Source organism: Aedes aegypti, chromosome 2 (assembly GCF_002204515.2).
Source record: "Aedes aegypti strain LVP_AGWG chromosome 2, AaegL5.0 Primary Assembly, whole genome shotgun sequence".
NCBI lineage: Eukaryota > Metazoa > Arthropoda > Insecta > Diptera > Culicidae > Aedes > Aedes aegypti.
Genome location: NC_035108.1, coordinates 317,097,638 through 317,112,909, shown reverse-complemented (window position 1 = coordinate 317,112,909; position 15,272 = coordinate 317,097,638). Strand labels below are relative to the sequence as shown.

At 36.6% G+C, this 15,272-nt stretch overlaps 1 protein-coding gene across 1 annotated transcript in view; it reads right to left on the bottom strand.

Moving 5' to 3' along the window:
• LOC5578759 (leukotriene A-4 hydrolase) overlaps positions 1-3,324 on the bottom strand; it is a 31,310-nt gene extending 27,986 nt beyond the window's left edge. Inside the window, exon 1 of the mRNA XM_001657077.2 lies at positions 3,168-3,324. The gene's annotated coding sequence lies outside the window, so the exon portion shown is untranslated. The remainder of the gene's footprint in view (positions 1-3,167) is intronic.
• Between the last annotated feature and the right edge of the window lie 11,948 nt (positions 3,325-15,272).

The window sequence follows — 15,272 nt, the reverse complement described above, 5'->3', positions numbered from 1 at the left end:
AATGCGGAGTACCTCGCTGCCAGAAGCCTGCTGAGCTGTTGATCATCCAGCGTCTGGTTTTTGGTGAACAAGTCTAAATCATTACTGTTCACTAAGCGAGTAAGCTTCTTCTTCTTTTTCTTGGCATTATGTCCCCACTTCTCTGCTTAGTGTTCTTATGAGCGTTTCCACAGTTATTAACTGAGAGCTTTTTTTTTCCAAATTTGCCATTTTCGCATTCGTATATCATGTGGCAAGTACAATTATACTCTCTATGCCCAGGGAATCGAAACCAGACACCTTCAGCATGGCTTTGCTTTATAGCCGCGGACTCTAACTACTCGACTAAAGAAGCCCCCAAGTCTTATAAGCGCTTTTTCCTATACAAATAAACAGACTTAATATTATAAAAAAGTTATTATTTAATCTAAGGTTGCAATTTTGTATAATTTTTAAATTTTGTTTTCCTTTACGAAACATGGAGAAATGAGTCAAAGTTATGTAAATCCTTAACGCGAGGCCATTGGCGACTGAGTATCTTGGGAATGCGAACTGAGACATCTTGCTTGAAAAAAAAAAAGACTAAATACGAATCAAGAAAACGAAACCTAACAGGAACATAAAGATAAGAGTTTGATTCCCCATGGAATTAGAATTTAGATTAAGTATTTGTACCGATATTCAGTCATTAATCCCTCTAACAGCAGCTTCATTTTTTACCGCTGAAAAATATTCAAATCGCGATAACTTTTTTGTTTCTCGATATTTTTGCACTATTTTTTCACAAGATCTCAAAAAATTCTTTTAATTTAAAAATCCGTGTCGATAATAATCATAGGTGATCTAGTTTTGAAGATATTCCGATGTTCCTTGGGGGACCGACATTCTCCATATAAAATGTCTTTGGCGACCATTTTGTTTTTGGTCAATTTAACAAAAAAATATACAATGCCAGATCATAAGAAACTTCTCTAAAAAATCTTACAAATCGGTTCAGCATTCTTGAGGAAATCTGAAAATTACGATATGAGGTTTTTTAGTGTTTTCAAGATCTTTATTTGTCCATGCTCAGTACTTGAAGACGGCTGCACCAAATTGCTTAATTTTTTCACAATATACTCGCATTAATGTATCATTTCGAGGAGTAAATATCCGAACAGGATAAAAACTCTGTGTGGCTTATGGCTACGCGTCAGTCCCCCAAGGAATTTTAGAATATCTCCGGATCCAGATAATTGATAATTGATTATGAATGAATGAATGAATTTTCTTTATTTGAGAGACTTTCAGCCCTTGGCTGGTTCGTCTCTATAATTGATTATCTGGATCCGGAGATATTCCAAAATTCTTTGGGGGACACAAATTCTAAAACTAGAAGAGATTTATGAGAGCTTGTGAAAACATGGTGCAACAATATCGAGCAACAAAACAGTTATCGCGATTTGAATATTTTTGGCGGCAATAAATAAAGCTGCCGGTAGAGGAGTTAACCATTTCCTTACGAATTCCTAAAAAAAATGTTTTTGGAGTTTTCAAGAATACAACCTGGATATTTCCAAGGTTAGAGGGATTCTATCAGAAATTCAACTTCTAGAGTAAGTCTTGTCTTAAGTCATCCGAGGTTTTATCTGATGATTATTCCACCGATTTCGTCATCCTCCAAGACTCCCGTTTAGAACATATTCAAAAATTCAACCACCAATATTTCCAGAGATGACTCCAAGGATTTGTTTGGAATTTTCCAAAGGATATCTTCACGAATTACTCCATAAGGTTACTTACTAAGATTTCTTTAGGAATTACTTCAGTAATTAAATTAGATATTTTCCTCAAAAAAGTCTTCAAAGATTTGTCCATGCATGTCTCCCGTGAAATGTCAAGGAAATTTTTCAAAAATTAGAGAAATTTTTGAAAAAAGAACACGTGAGGCATGTCTAAGCTATCTCTGAAAGAAACTTATGTAAGTTCTAAAGTCGATGAATAACGATTGCTAAAAGAACTCACGGACTTTTGAGGAATTTTTAGAAAATGGGTTGAAAATTTCATAGATAATTAGAAAAATAATCAATTGAATAGGACTAAATTTCGATCTACTAGAATTTTGTGCCAATTTTCGGATTTCCATACAAAGTAGGTTAAAATCGTATGGATGGGTCGAAAATTGGTGCGTTTCCCCTATTTGGATAAGTTTCACAAGATATTCTGACGGTAGTGCTAGAGAAACATCAGAAATTGGAAGAATTACTGTAGGAATCTTTGGAAAATTTCTTAAATTGACAACTGTAGAAATCAGTTCAAGGATTAGTGGAAAAATATCTGGATGATATCATAGTGTTTGGAAAAAGTAAATTACTGGAGGTAGCAGCGTTGGAGTGCTCAACGATTTCCTAGAGCAAATTCTGGTGAATTTCCTATGAGCATCCTTTGAAAAATCGCTGAAAGTATTTTTGGGAGAAATCTAAAAAAGCTCTGGAGAGATCCCTGTAGGAGTCCCTAAAAGTGTTCCTGATGAAGTATTTGGAGAAATCACTAGTATAATTCAAGAATCAGTAGAATATTCGCGCAATAGTTTCTGAAAGTGTATCTGGAACCTGTTAAATTTTGCATCAGAACTCACTTCAATCAGAATAAGGAAAAGCGAGACTTTAGAGACCATTTTGATTAAATAGACTTCAGAGACCTTTCATTAACAAACTTTTTAGACTTGTATTAAAAAGAGGCCTATGATGAGAGATCTTTTCAATTTTCCCATTCATGCCAGAAAAATCAAGAAAATTAGGAACGATTTGTTCCAAAGCTGCGTTCGTCCTAAAGAAGAATGAAGATGCTATTGTTCGTTATGCACAAAAGATAATGATGCTGTTGAATACTTGAACATTCAACAATCATTCCTATTCCTATGTTTCCATGGAATATTATTATAGTATAATGCTCTAACAGGACAACTGAAGAATGAAGATACTAAATAAATTACTTAACTGAAGCAATGAACTCATTACTAGAATTTACATTACGTTATGGTCTGAACCTGTGAAACTGCAATTATATGTGATGATCTCATGATGCTTGAGTGTGCAAAATAATGGAGATCGTCGTAAAGAGCTACCAAATCCGCCTTGCACTAACCCTTGTATACAGCGACAAATTAAAGTTTAAAATATTTTATTATAATGAATAAGAATACATACCTATTACAACAAGATTTTTAAATATTTTAATCGCGCGATTTCAACCGTAAGCTTATATCACTTTTATCAAATTAGTTAGCAATGAAATTCAATAACAAATTCGCTTCATCAGCAAACATTCCAGACTGAAGTCAACCGACGAACTGTCGCTGCCTTGTCATCATCGTCGTTGTCAACATTCTCCGTACATCGCGACGGCGGCCACCCCACCATCGACATCGACCTCTCCTCTCGCGGAGGAGGTGCAAAAAAAAAACAAAACACAAAAAGGCCCCAGTAAAAAATGTGCTGCCACACGGAGAAACGAAACAACTCAAACTCGAGATAAATAAAAAGTATTCACAATGGAGTAAGGTACAGTGGGGGAAGTGTATCAGTGGGGTAAGTGGATCATTCGTCAATATTAAGCATAAATACTTGAATATGTTGAATGTTTTCGCTTCATTGCTTTGTTTTAGGTTATATTCTAACGTCTACACTAATACTATTGCAAATCTGGTACTACACGTACACTAACACAAGCAAACTTGTTAGCTGCAAAAATTGATTAATTTCAAAATTGTTTTCCATCAATCAAAAATCCATTGTAACTCTGTCTAAAATCGAATACTATTAGTTTTTTCGACACATGGTGAGCATTTCAGCTCTAATTGAACGAATCACAATGAAAAATATGTGATGTCTATAAATAAATTACGATATATTGTACATGGTACACTTACCCCTACTTTTTAATGGGGTGGGGTAAGTGGATCAAGTATTATTATCATTTATTGGCAGACTGCTTACGAGAATTTTAATAAGTTTTAATATCCGCAAATGTTGTTTTCCTTTATTTTTTTTTTCATTCCCAGCTGAAATTTGTCAAATTGACCTTAGAGAATTTGAATAAATCCACCTAAAAGTTTTGTTTAACCTTTCTGATATAAAAATATCTATGAATATATAATAATTTCAAAACTCACACGAAACTTTTCGTGGTTCATCTAAGCTGAGTTGTAAAAGAGCAAAATATACTGATTCTCCAATTTAAAGCATATTAACGTACCTTATTTGACCATATAAATAATTATAGACAGATGATATAAACATATTTATAAATAGAATAAAAAGATTTCAGTTTGTTATTCAAAAATAAGTGTAACTAATGTTTTCAAACAACGAGTCTTTTTTGAAAACATCGTTAGAAATAATCCTTCAATACTTATGTATAACTTATGTGTATAAATAGATGAATTTACTTCAAATTATTCTAGTTACAATTTGAATTACTAATGTATACATATTTTTAATATATTTTAACTAAATAAATATACTTTTTAAATTTAAAGTATTAAAATGTACCATTACTAACACTAATAACAATAACAAGAGTAATATCATTCTTACTATACATAATTACATCACATTTGTTTTGAGAACAGATTTTTTCTATTGGTGATCCACTTACCCCACCATGGTAAGGCAAGTGAATCATTTGGCGCAAATTTTGAAGTCCCTCATACTCAATTCATAACAATCAGAAAAATCGAAATAATCAATGATTTGAAGTATATTAGTCCCTCATTTGTTATCCACAGAAAAAAGTTTGAATTACATTATTCACGTTAGGTGTACATAACAATGAAGTTGACTGTTGATTTTTCTGTATCCACTTACCCCACGGTACCTTACTTCTTTAACATTACCAATTTGAATACTGTTATTGGGCTTCTCGAGAACTTTTAGCATTTCGATCACTTCCTTTTTACTTCGTGTGTTACGCGCTAGGGTCTGGTACTTGTTGGGCACTTTGCGAATCTTTTCTCAAACCCGCAAACCACTTAATAAGTTGCGCGCCGATCGATCATGCGCTGACTTGTGGGTCAGTTAAAACGATTCAAATCGCTTGCAACTTAAAGTTGCAAAAACAAGAAGGTACGAACATGTGTATTCCATACGTTTATATCGGTTAAACTACTATGCTCGCTGTCCAGTTTATATTTTCGTGAACAGTTAAGGATGAGAGCATATAGAAGGGAAGAGCGAACATCTCCATTGATAAATCAAGTAATTTTATTAACAATAAATACTCCGTGTTTTTCAATACCACCAATGCTAATTTCAGAGCCATGATGGCCTAGTTTGCTATCCTGGCAATCCTTTCAATGAACCATGGTGCAAAAAGGAATAGTCAGGGTTGTGGACATGAAGAAGTCAATCTAGCTACATTATGTTGGAAAAATATTCAATAAGCCACACAAACTATGGAAAGAATGAAATATTAAAATCAACTGAAGTATCATTCGCACTCCCAACTATCATTAAAGCAAATAAAAACGAGTTGTTTGGTCAAAAAAAAATATATTTTTGGTTTGTTCTTTTCTATCCAACTAAATGTGAGTTCTGCAACTCTATGCAGATCCGGTCCAGTCAAATAATAGTGTTGGCAGCTCAGTTATTTCGAAGCGTTCCACTTCAGTAAAGTGAACAAACATCACACTCGAGCCCTAAAAGTGATTCACTTCCTCGGCGAGATATGTTGACACTAAACTTCTTTATTTATACTTTTTGGCTGGCGCACAACTCGGTGCATGGGCCACCGGCGCGCAACTTGTTGGACAGTCTGCGGATTTAAGTAAAGATTCACAATAACTCAGTCTTGAGGTACTATAGACACAAATATGATGCGCCACCATCATAGAGGTCGCGAGGGAAGAAGGAGAGTAATGTCACTGAAAATGTTTGTTTACGTCCAAAATTCAATTTTTAAACCCAAAAATTAGGTCATAATCAATTTTTACCCTTAATTCTTGCGATACGCGTGATTTCACAACCAATTAAACCACTACCAAAGAATCCTGAAGTTTATAAACTATGTTGCCAACCACAAAATTTTCCAAATTTTATCCCACTAATCGTACATGAGCATGAGCACTGACCGGATCTATACATTTTCGTTGGAAAACAAGTATTTCAATGCTCTCTGATGGTCTACAAAATAACTATTCTGAGAAAAAGTGTATATTGTATGCTCCTTCCTATGCTGCACACGGTGCGTTCTCTTTTGAAGGTTCTTCTACTTGCCACCAGATGTCGGGGTGATCGTTTTAGCTTTGAAAATATTTGCCTATCAGAATAATCTATTTTAGAGTTGTTTGATAGTTATGGATCATCAAAATAACCAAAACGGCCGCTATGGAAAGCATAGATAGCGCCACCCTAGCCTTGTGTGTTTGAAAGAACAGCAATGCTGTCACAATGTTAAATTCCATATACAGTGGTGCCTTTGTTTTGATGCGATGAACACCGACAAAACTACCTTCAATTATCCACACGGAGAAAAACGAAAACTCTATTTAGATTATTGTTTAATACATATTGAATTTTATCATCTTTATGTTTTACAAATCATATAAAATATGCACAAGCTTAATATATTTTAATCATTGTAATGTATTTTTAAGATTTATTTTTCCTCGTGCATATGAGACACTTAATGCTACACTTGGCACTTAGTGATATTTTCCGGCTCCCGGACCGACAAAAATTTCTGCTATGCGGTTTAAACAAACACGAAAAAACGCGATCTAGTGCAGGTTTCAGTTTAATTTATCAACAGAAAGTTCGAAATATTGAAGTCAGTCCTCATTAACAAAGAGTCGGTGTTTCATTCACTTTGATACGTACAAAAGCCTCGAAAAAACGCAGGGCGTATGCCGCATGGAGACTATGGATATAAAAGAAGCTGACTGTAGAAGCTGCTTCAACAAGAATGTTCCTGAGAAGGCATGAAGGGGACGTGATGGTAAGTTACATGATATTTGTCTTTCTCTGTGTTGTTCACTAATCACGGAATATCGCAGGGGTTTCATCGTTGGTCGCAAGGAAGCTCAGGAGTGCCCAGGAACCTGGACCTGGCATACGAAATCTGATAATTCTCTGGAGTGAATCTTAACTTGGAAGACGGAGCAGCTATGGAAGCGGGTGCAATAAAAACCGACACAAAACTCGTCGGCCAAACAACTACCGGCATACGCGAACCAAACTGCAGTAGGATCTTGATCTGGTACCGACCGAAATGATTATCTGCGCTAATCTCTGTTCAAATCAGTTTGTGATGTACAATTATTTAAATAATTTGCAAAATAAAAATAATCCATTGATTAGTTTCATTTTTATTTGATTTTTTCTGTTATTATAAGACCCGAAGGAAAGTAAATAAAAACTTGAAAGCCACTACGGGAATTTAATCGTTTTAAGCATTGCAACGATTAAAAGCCGTTTATTATTTGACGCAATAATGCAGGGATATGTCTTGTAAGGGGTGAATAGATCGAATGTGGTTTTAGTATGGTTTATAAGCGTTTTAGTATTTTTATATTCAACCGTGCATTGTCTTCAAAGGCGTTCGTTTGTAATTTTGTTTTCAATACAAGGGGTGGATCACTTGTTCAATGTACATCAGATGTGCATTGAATTGCATCAAATGCATTTTTTAGACTTCCACATCAACTTAGCCCTGACTACAATCGTATCGTGTTATAGCAACGCGTCATTATTTGTTGTTAGAGTTACGAGTTTGTTCTACAGGTCCATCTCTATATTTTCTAACTAATCAGAAACGTTATTTATTTCAGCTTACCAAGCTTGTAAATTAACCAGTAAAGCTAGCAAATTTAAGAACGACCTTCATTTGTGGTACATGCACTGCGGACGGGGCGTTGATGGCCTGATAGAAGCAAATAGTTTGTATTCCCGTACGGGAGTCACTAATGGAGCTGGTTGTAGACAACAGTATTTACTGGTGGCGGACTGAATAATCCCCACTCTACTGACGACACCTTAACTTGATCGGGTGGATATAACTTAGATTAAAAACAGCTAAACAATTATGTATCAAACTTGTTTTATTTGCTTCAATGTTAGTTGTATGGAAAGATGAAAATTGATGTTGATTAACTATTTTACCTTCAATGGGATGTTTTCATCGAAGCCTTGCCTTGTACCCCCAACAATGATATCCTTTACTGCTGTTTGTAAACCACGGAGCGGAGCTGTTCCAAAACTCCTTTTTGAATAAAGTATCCCGAACTCTAATCGTGTAAAAATTATCTCAAATGTCCATGTTGCCTATGAACTGCTCTTAGGGCATATATTAATTCCACTCCATCCATTGTTGGAAAGCATTTAAAGCAGCTTCGAAAAACGAAAGAACTGTTCCTGGATATTCATCTTCCTAGGTAGGTATAATCTGCACATACTTTATTTTTAATAATACCCTTTGGACCAACTTATGCGGATTATGCCAGATAAGGAAACGGATATTTTGATTTTTTCAAACTTAGAAACGACGCCGGCATCGTCTTTAGATACCGGGAATGCTTCTACGTTGAGCTTTTCTACATGCCACCTTTTTGATGAGACAGAATCCATGCTCCAACCCGTGGCACGTCCAGTCTGTCGGTTTCCGAAGCTATAACATATAAAATATTATAATCCGGAAGAACGCTAATTATATTTGCGATATTCTCAGGAACTGAGACTTATGAGATCACAATGATATGGTGAAGCAGTGCATGATACTGCCATTCTTCATCTCCAATAATTTGCCAGCTTTATTATTCACGAAGAAATTTACAACCTTTTGCTCGTTACGTTTTGGAAAAGGAAGATACTTCTGTTAAATTGGTCGAGAAAAATTTCAAACTGACACTTTGAAAACGACAACAGAGAATAGTTCGAGCAAGCCATGGATTATTGCGCATTTTCAGAAATGTGCATTTAAATGCATTTAATTTTGTTATTGCATCAGATGCATCAGAAGTGATCCACCCCTTGTTTCAATATCATTCTGAGAAACTACCGAAAATGAAGTATTGATAGTAGTGGATGAAAAATTTATTCGTGCGCCATGGTTATGTTATGATTATGTTTGTCGTCGATTAACTAAAAGTGTTCTTCACGTAAGTTATTTAATTTACAATTAAATTATTTTTTAACCAAATTTATTATTATTTATATATAATAGTCCGTCAAATCCGAGCCGTGAAACTGCCGTGAAAGGATCATCCAAAGTTGAAAAACGATTTGATTGCCGTGAAAGGATCATCCAAAGTTGAAAAACGATTTGATAATTTGATGCACATCTCAATCGTGATCAAACAGGTAAGCTTTGAACTTTACCGCAATCGGACATTTCATTTCAAACTTTTACAACATTACAGAGCTCCCGGGTATCGACGTAAACGTGAAGACAATAACTATTCATCTTCAGGTTCGTGGGAGATCCGTTCGAACACAAAAAAAAAACATCTCGGGAGTGGTTTCAAGCAACAAAGCCAGGAAGAACAATTAATTCAATTATCAAAAGTGAGCATGATTATTTGTCCTGTATTGGTTTAAATAAACATGGTTGGTTAAATGTTGTCAAACTTAATGGGATTTATGGGATAAATTTGAAAAACATGTAATTTTTTTGAACTTTTCAACAAAATTAGCTTTAGCAAAAGACTTGATATTGAGTAGTTTTAACAGTTTAAAATCACTCAAATCGATGTATTAGTGGAATGATTTAAAATTAAGTACTTTGCCACTAACTCAATTTTGACTCATTCCACTTAGCTGTCAAGATGAGTGAAAAAGACTTGATTTTGAGATGTTTCGTTTTCCCGTGATTGGTCCAGGCAGATATGAGGCAGATGAAATAAACAGGGGCGACTCGTTTTTACTTAACACAGTCGAAATTATTTAACACCTCAAAAATTAGGAGGGTGGCATGAGCAAATAATTAGAGCCTGTTCACAAATTTCATAACGCTGAAGGGGGTTGGTGGGTTTCCTCCAAATGTTACAGCTCATACAAAAATCGTTGAATTATTATACAAAAAGCGTTACAAGGGGATGGGTGGGTGTCAAAAATGACCATTTTCAGGTTATGAAATTTGTAAATTAACCCTTACCAACCTAACACGCTGTGAACTAGACTATTGAAATTGACACATTTTGCTTTATGCGATTATTGCAATACGAACGCTTTATGTATCGTTTTAGCATCACCTCACATTAAGGCGCGTGGTACACGCACTGGCCTATTCATCGCAAGATCCTTGGTTAGATTCCAGGTTGCTGCGAAAACATTTTTTGTTTTCAAATTTTGGTTTCATAAGGAAAAATTATGAATTTCAACCCGATTTATAGTGGCGAATTTTCATAAGTGATTCCTATGTTTTTCGATAGTTTATTTGCCTGAGTGAACATTGTTTCAACATAGCGTCCAGTGTTCTTGTTTTGATTATTGGGAGGGACAAAACATATGTTTTTATGGGTATGGGTAGGAAACGCTGATGCGTGAAACATTAACCCTCACTTTCCCATGGTAGCACAGGTGATCCACCGATTTTCAACGAACGCGGGCTAAACTGAATTGGTACGAGTAGCTCAATAATAATTGAAATAAATTTAAACGCTCATTTGTCTCATCAAACATCGAAATAAGTGACCTAAGCGTCAAACTATAGAAAAACAATCAACTAAGTAATAACTGGTAGCTAGAACTGGTACATTTTCCCTAGTCCCTAGTCCATTAGATTGGCCCAGCTCAGTATGGAAGAAAAATAAAGTTGTATAATTCCACGGGGCACCCCCCAGAATTATTCCTTAGGGTTAGAGGAAGACTTCCTGAAAATTCCAGCTCATTTGGTCGTTCCATAAGTTGGCGCATTTGAATTGAAGTTAATATGGGATTCCCAGCTCAAGTATATGGGAAACAGTACATCATCTACTGTTTGGTTCAGGAAAACTGTTGATCGCGTTCAATTGAACCCAGAATGTCAAAAACACTACTTGATGCCATAGCGAACAATATTGTAGAAGGTTGTATCATGATTAAAAGTGATAAACTTGGTGTTTTAACTATCTGAAGTAGATCTGCAATACAGCTCTGCATTTCTTCAACATAGCATGATGGTTACCACTAGGCGCATCATAGCCAGCTATGATGCTGGGCGAGCAGCTGCGCAAGACGCATACATATATGTGACTGTACGGGAGTTCTGATCTAAGCCTAACTAACTGAAATGTTAATGAAAATGAGCTTAAATCCAGATACAACCTTCTGCAATTATGTTCATTAGGGTATCAGCTAGTGTATTTGTCATTCTGGGCCCAATTGAACACGATCAATTAGTATACAGAGCGAAACAGTAACAAAGGGTCAATTTTCAATATATTTGAAACGAAAATCCCATACAAACTTCGAATTGAATGCGCCAGCTGGTGGCACAACCAATTGAGTTGAAATTTTGGGAGACCTTTTTTCTTACCCTAAGGCACATATCTAGGGGGTGCCCCGTTGAGTTTTACAACTTTTTTGTTTAAGGGCCAGTCTACTAGTCCATTTGCCGAAGGGTGATGCAAAAGCGATAAGGCAATCCATAAGACAAGACAGCTGCGATCAGTTGGTTTTTTGTTTACCATGTTTTTTGTTTACTCGCATGTTTTGTTCACTCTTTCGTTCCGGTTGCATTCACACTTTTAGCTGTCAGTCCTATCGCGGAAAGTCCTCATGGATACCTTATTTGCATACTAATTTCAAATGCGGTTTAGAAATAGTTCCAGGGCTCTGAAACATTGGGTTCTAGTCCAATTTTTGGAACAGATTTTGTAAGAAATAACTGGATAACGTTAAACAAACAATTAATCGTGTGTTTTATGTATTTTAAACAGAACGTTACGCGTATATAATTTGGCCACCTCCATTTGATTATGTCGTAAATGGCCAAATTATATTCGCGTAACAGTCTGTCCAAAATACTTTGATCACCCTACACTGTAAACTCGGCATTACCCTTTAATGTGGGAAAAATACCCATTTTTTCCTGATGTATGTAAACGTCAAAATAAAGAGTACTTTCAAATTTTGAATAAAGGGTATTTTTCTCCCATTTGGAAGTTCGGAGCATTTACCCATTAAAGGGTGAAAAAATTCTTGACGTTTTTGGAATTGACCGAGCTTGATCATTCAGGCCATAGCCGTTGTTGCCAAAGGGTAGGGCGCCTGGTCGGGAACTGAGCTTCTTTAAGCTAATCAAGTTAACTCCGCAAATTGGTGGATAAGCTAAAGCTAAAAATTCAGTTTGATTAGATCAATGTCTTCATGACTCATTTACCTCGCATTACAATTTTTCAGTGCAACCACTATCTGTGCCCTATCTTCCACTCAGCAAACATCTACTGGCATCGGCTTCGCCGGATCTTCTCAGTGTTAACTGTGGTAAATTTAGACACTAGATTAATACATTTGCAAACACATTTCAACAGTTACTTACTTCTTTTATATAAACTATATAATCTAAACTATAAATCCCGATGAAGCGCTGTGACGGCTTTAGGGAATCCTTTCAACTTTCGTCTTCTTATGCTCTCTCTTATGAGAACTTTTACACTGAATCAATTTACAGTTCGCAATTCCAGTTAGCAGTTTCTCTGAAGTATTTGAATTAAATCTAAATGCAAAATACTATCGCAACATTCTCCCCCCCGTAACACAATTATTTCAAAGAATGTGTTACAAACTCTCCGCGATTATTTTGCTTTTCATTATCTCCTCGTGAATTTCCATAATAATACCAGCCTAAAGAACATTTACAAGCAATCATTTCATTATTTTTCGCTACATGAACTATCGATGGTACAACTAGTTGCGCATCTGACAAACCTATCAGTAAACGTGGTTTGGCACTTGCGTACCTAAACGGCGGTAAGTCTTTCAAGGAATCATCGAACAATAATGCTGAATTGAAATTTTGAATTGATAAATCAAGGTTTTCCACTGTAAACACATCCCGCAATGAAAACCGTTTCGTGTGGTTTACCCCAGAAATTCCTACAGTCAAGGTCTTTGTCGTGTTAGTGTTTACTGTACCATCTATCCATTTTAGAGTCAGTGAATCAGGTTTCCCATCTATCTCGAGTTCTTCTGCAACCTGCGCCTCTAGCATGGTCCGCGACGACCCTTCGTCGATAAAAGCGAACGTATCAATTTGCTTGGACTTCCCATATAAGGTCACTGGGATGTATTTTAGCAAGGTACGATTGCAACTACCAACATCAATGGTACATCCACTTGTATGAGCTGTATCATTCGCTGAATGAAGCAATTGATGATGTTTCAATCGACATTCATTCACTCCGCAGTTCTTAACCGTTTTGCATGGCCACGGCAAGTGTCGATTCAAGCAAGGGGGACATATCTTTAACTGGTTAACAAGCTCCCAACGTTTACTCACTGGCATATTAGCAACTACCGTACAACTAGAAACGCGGTGGTTGCTTTCTCCGCACACATAGCAGCATTTCCTCTTTTCCCGTCGGCTGTTGTTGCGATACGATCGGCTTGATCCTCTATCGTCATCACTATCGTCGCTGTGCTCATCTCGATCATCGTTCTGGTCCAGTACTATGGTGGATGGAACCAAACTCGCTGCTTCCACCAATTCAGACATGAATTTGCTAAACGTGGCTATAGTACTACTATCGTGATCTCGTTTATGAGCGGCCCATTGCAGCTTTAAATGTGTTGGAAGTTTGTTTATCATCTCCTGGAGGAGACACGGATTGTTTAGGTGTGATTTTAGTCCAGCAGCGATCATATGATCCGACAAGTTTTGAACGGCTAAGCCGTATGTGATCAACGAGTTCAGATCATCATCTCTCGGTGCTGGAGTATCACGCAGTTTGGAGATCAAAGTGGATATCAACAACTCGGGCCTTCCATACAACAATTTTAAAGTCTCGATGACTTGAGGCACGCATTCAGGGAGCAGTAGTTTACTATCAACGGCTCGTCGAGCAGAACCACGAAGACATCGCTGCAGTCTCATAAGGTTCTCTACATTGGTGAATTTGCATGCTTTCGTAGAGTTGTTGTAGCAGCTAATGAAAACGGGCCATTCTTCAGGTTTGCCCGTGAATATTGGTAAATCTGATGGGATGACCTGGCGAGCAAACATCTTTTGTAATCCGGACTCCAATACGCTACCGTTTTGAGTTATGTTCGTTTCGTCATCGGTAGATTCGCCTACATCGGATGCAAACAGCTGATTTACGATCGGATTAGTTGGTGTAGGTGACTTTTCAATTTGTGCTCTCAATGCGTTAAGGTGCTTCTGCAGACGATCAAATCGCCTATCGATAGCTTCTCTCTCAGATGATAGCGCGTCTTGTAGTCGTTGTAAACCTGAAGCTATTTGATTGCCTTGGGTTGATGACACACACTCGTTACATTTCCAATCGGATTTAGGTGAGGAATCGACCATGCCCAGACACTCGTGATGATAGTGATTCTCACATAGTGAGCAGGTTAGGCATCTCACTAATAAAGCTGGTGACTTGCATTTTTCACATTGGACCTCCATTTGGTCGGATATTATTGAAAAATTCTTTAGTGTTGCCAAAGGGTAGGGCGCCTGGTCGGGAACTGAGCTTCTTTAAGCAAATCAAGTTAACTCCGCAAATTGGTGGATAAGCTAAAGCTAAAAATACAGTTTTATTAGATCAATGTCTTCATGACTCATTTACCTCGCATTACAATTTTTCAGTGCAACCACTATCTGTGCCCTATCTTCCACTCAGCAAACATCTACTGGCATCGGCTTCGCCGGATCTTCTCAGTGTTAACTGTGGTAAATTTAGACACTAGATTAATACATTTGCAAACACATTTCAACAGTTACTTACTTCTTTTATATAAACTATATAATCTAAACTATAAATCCCGATGAAGCGCTGTGACGGCTTTAGGGAATCCTTTCGACTTTCGCCTTCTTATGCTCTCTCTTATGAGAACTTTTACACTGAATCAATTTACAGTTCGCAATTCCAGTTAGCAGTTTCTCTGAAGTATTTGAATTAAATCTAAATGCAAAATACTATCGCAACAGCCGTAAACGAAAAATGATAGACCGTTGATATCCGTTGTTAAATGTAAGTATAAATTATTTATTCTGCTGCTTTCTACCACTATTCGTCCCACTTAATCCATAAAAATGAATATTTACAGAAAGCGCTGCTTAAAAATGTGAAAACCAAACTGGAACGGCAAAAAATCTTCCGCTACCATAATCTG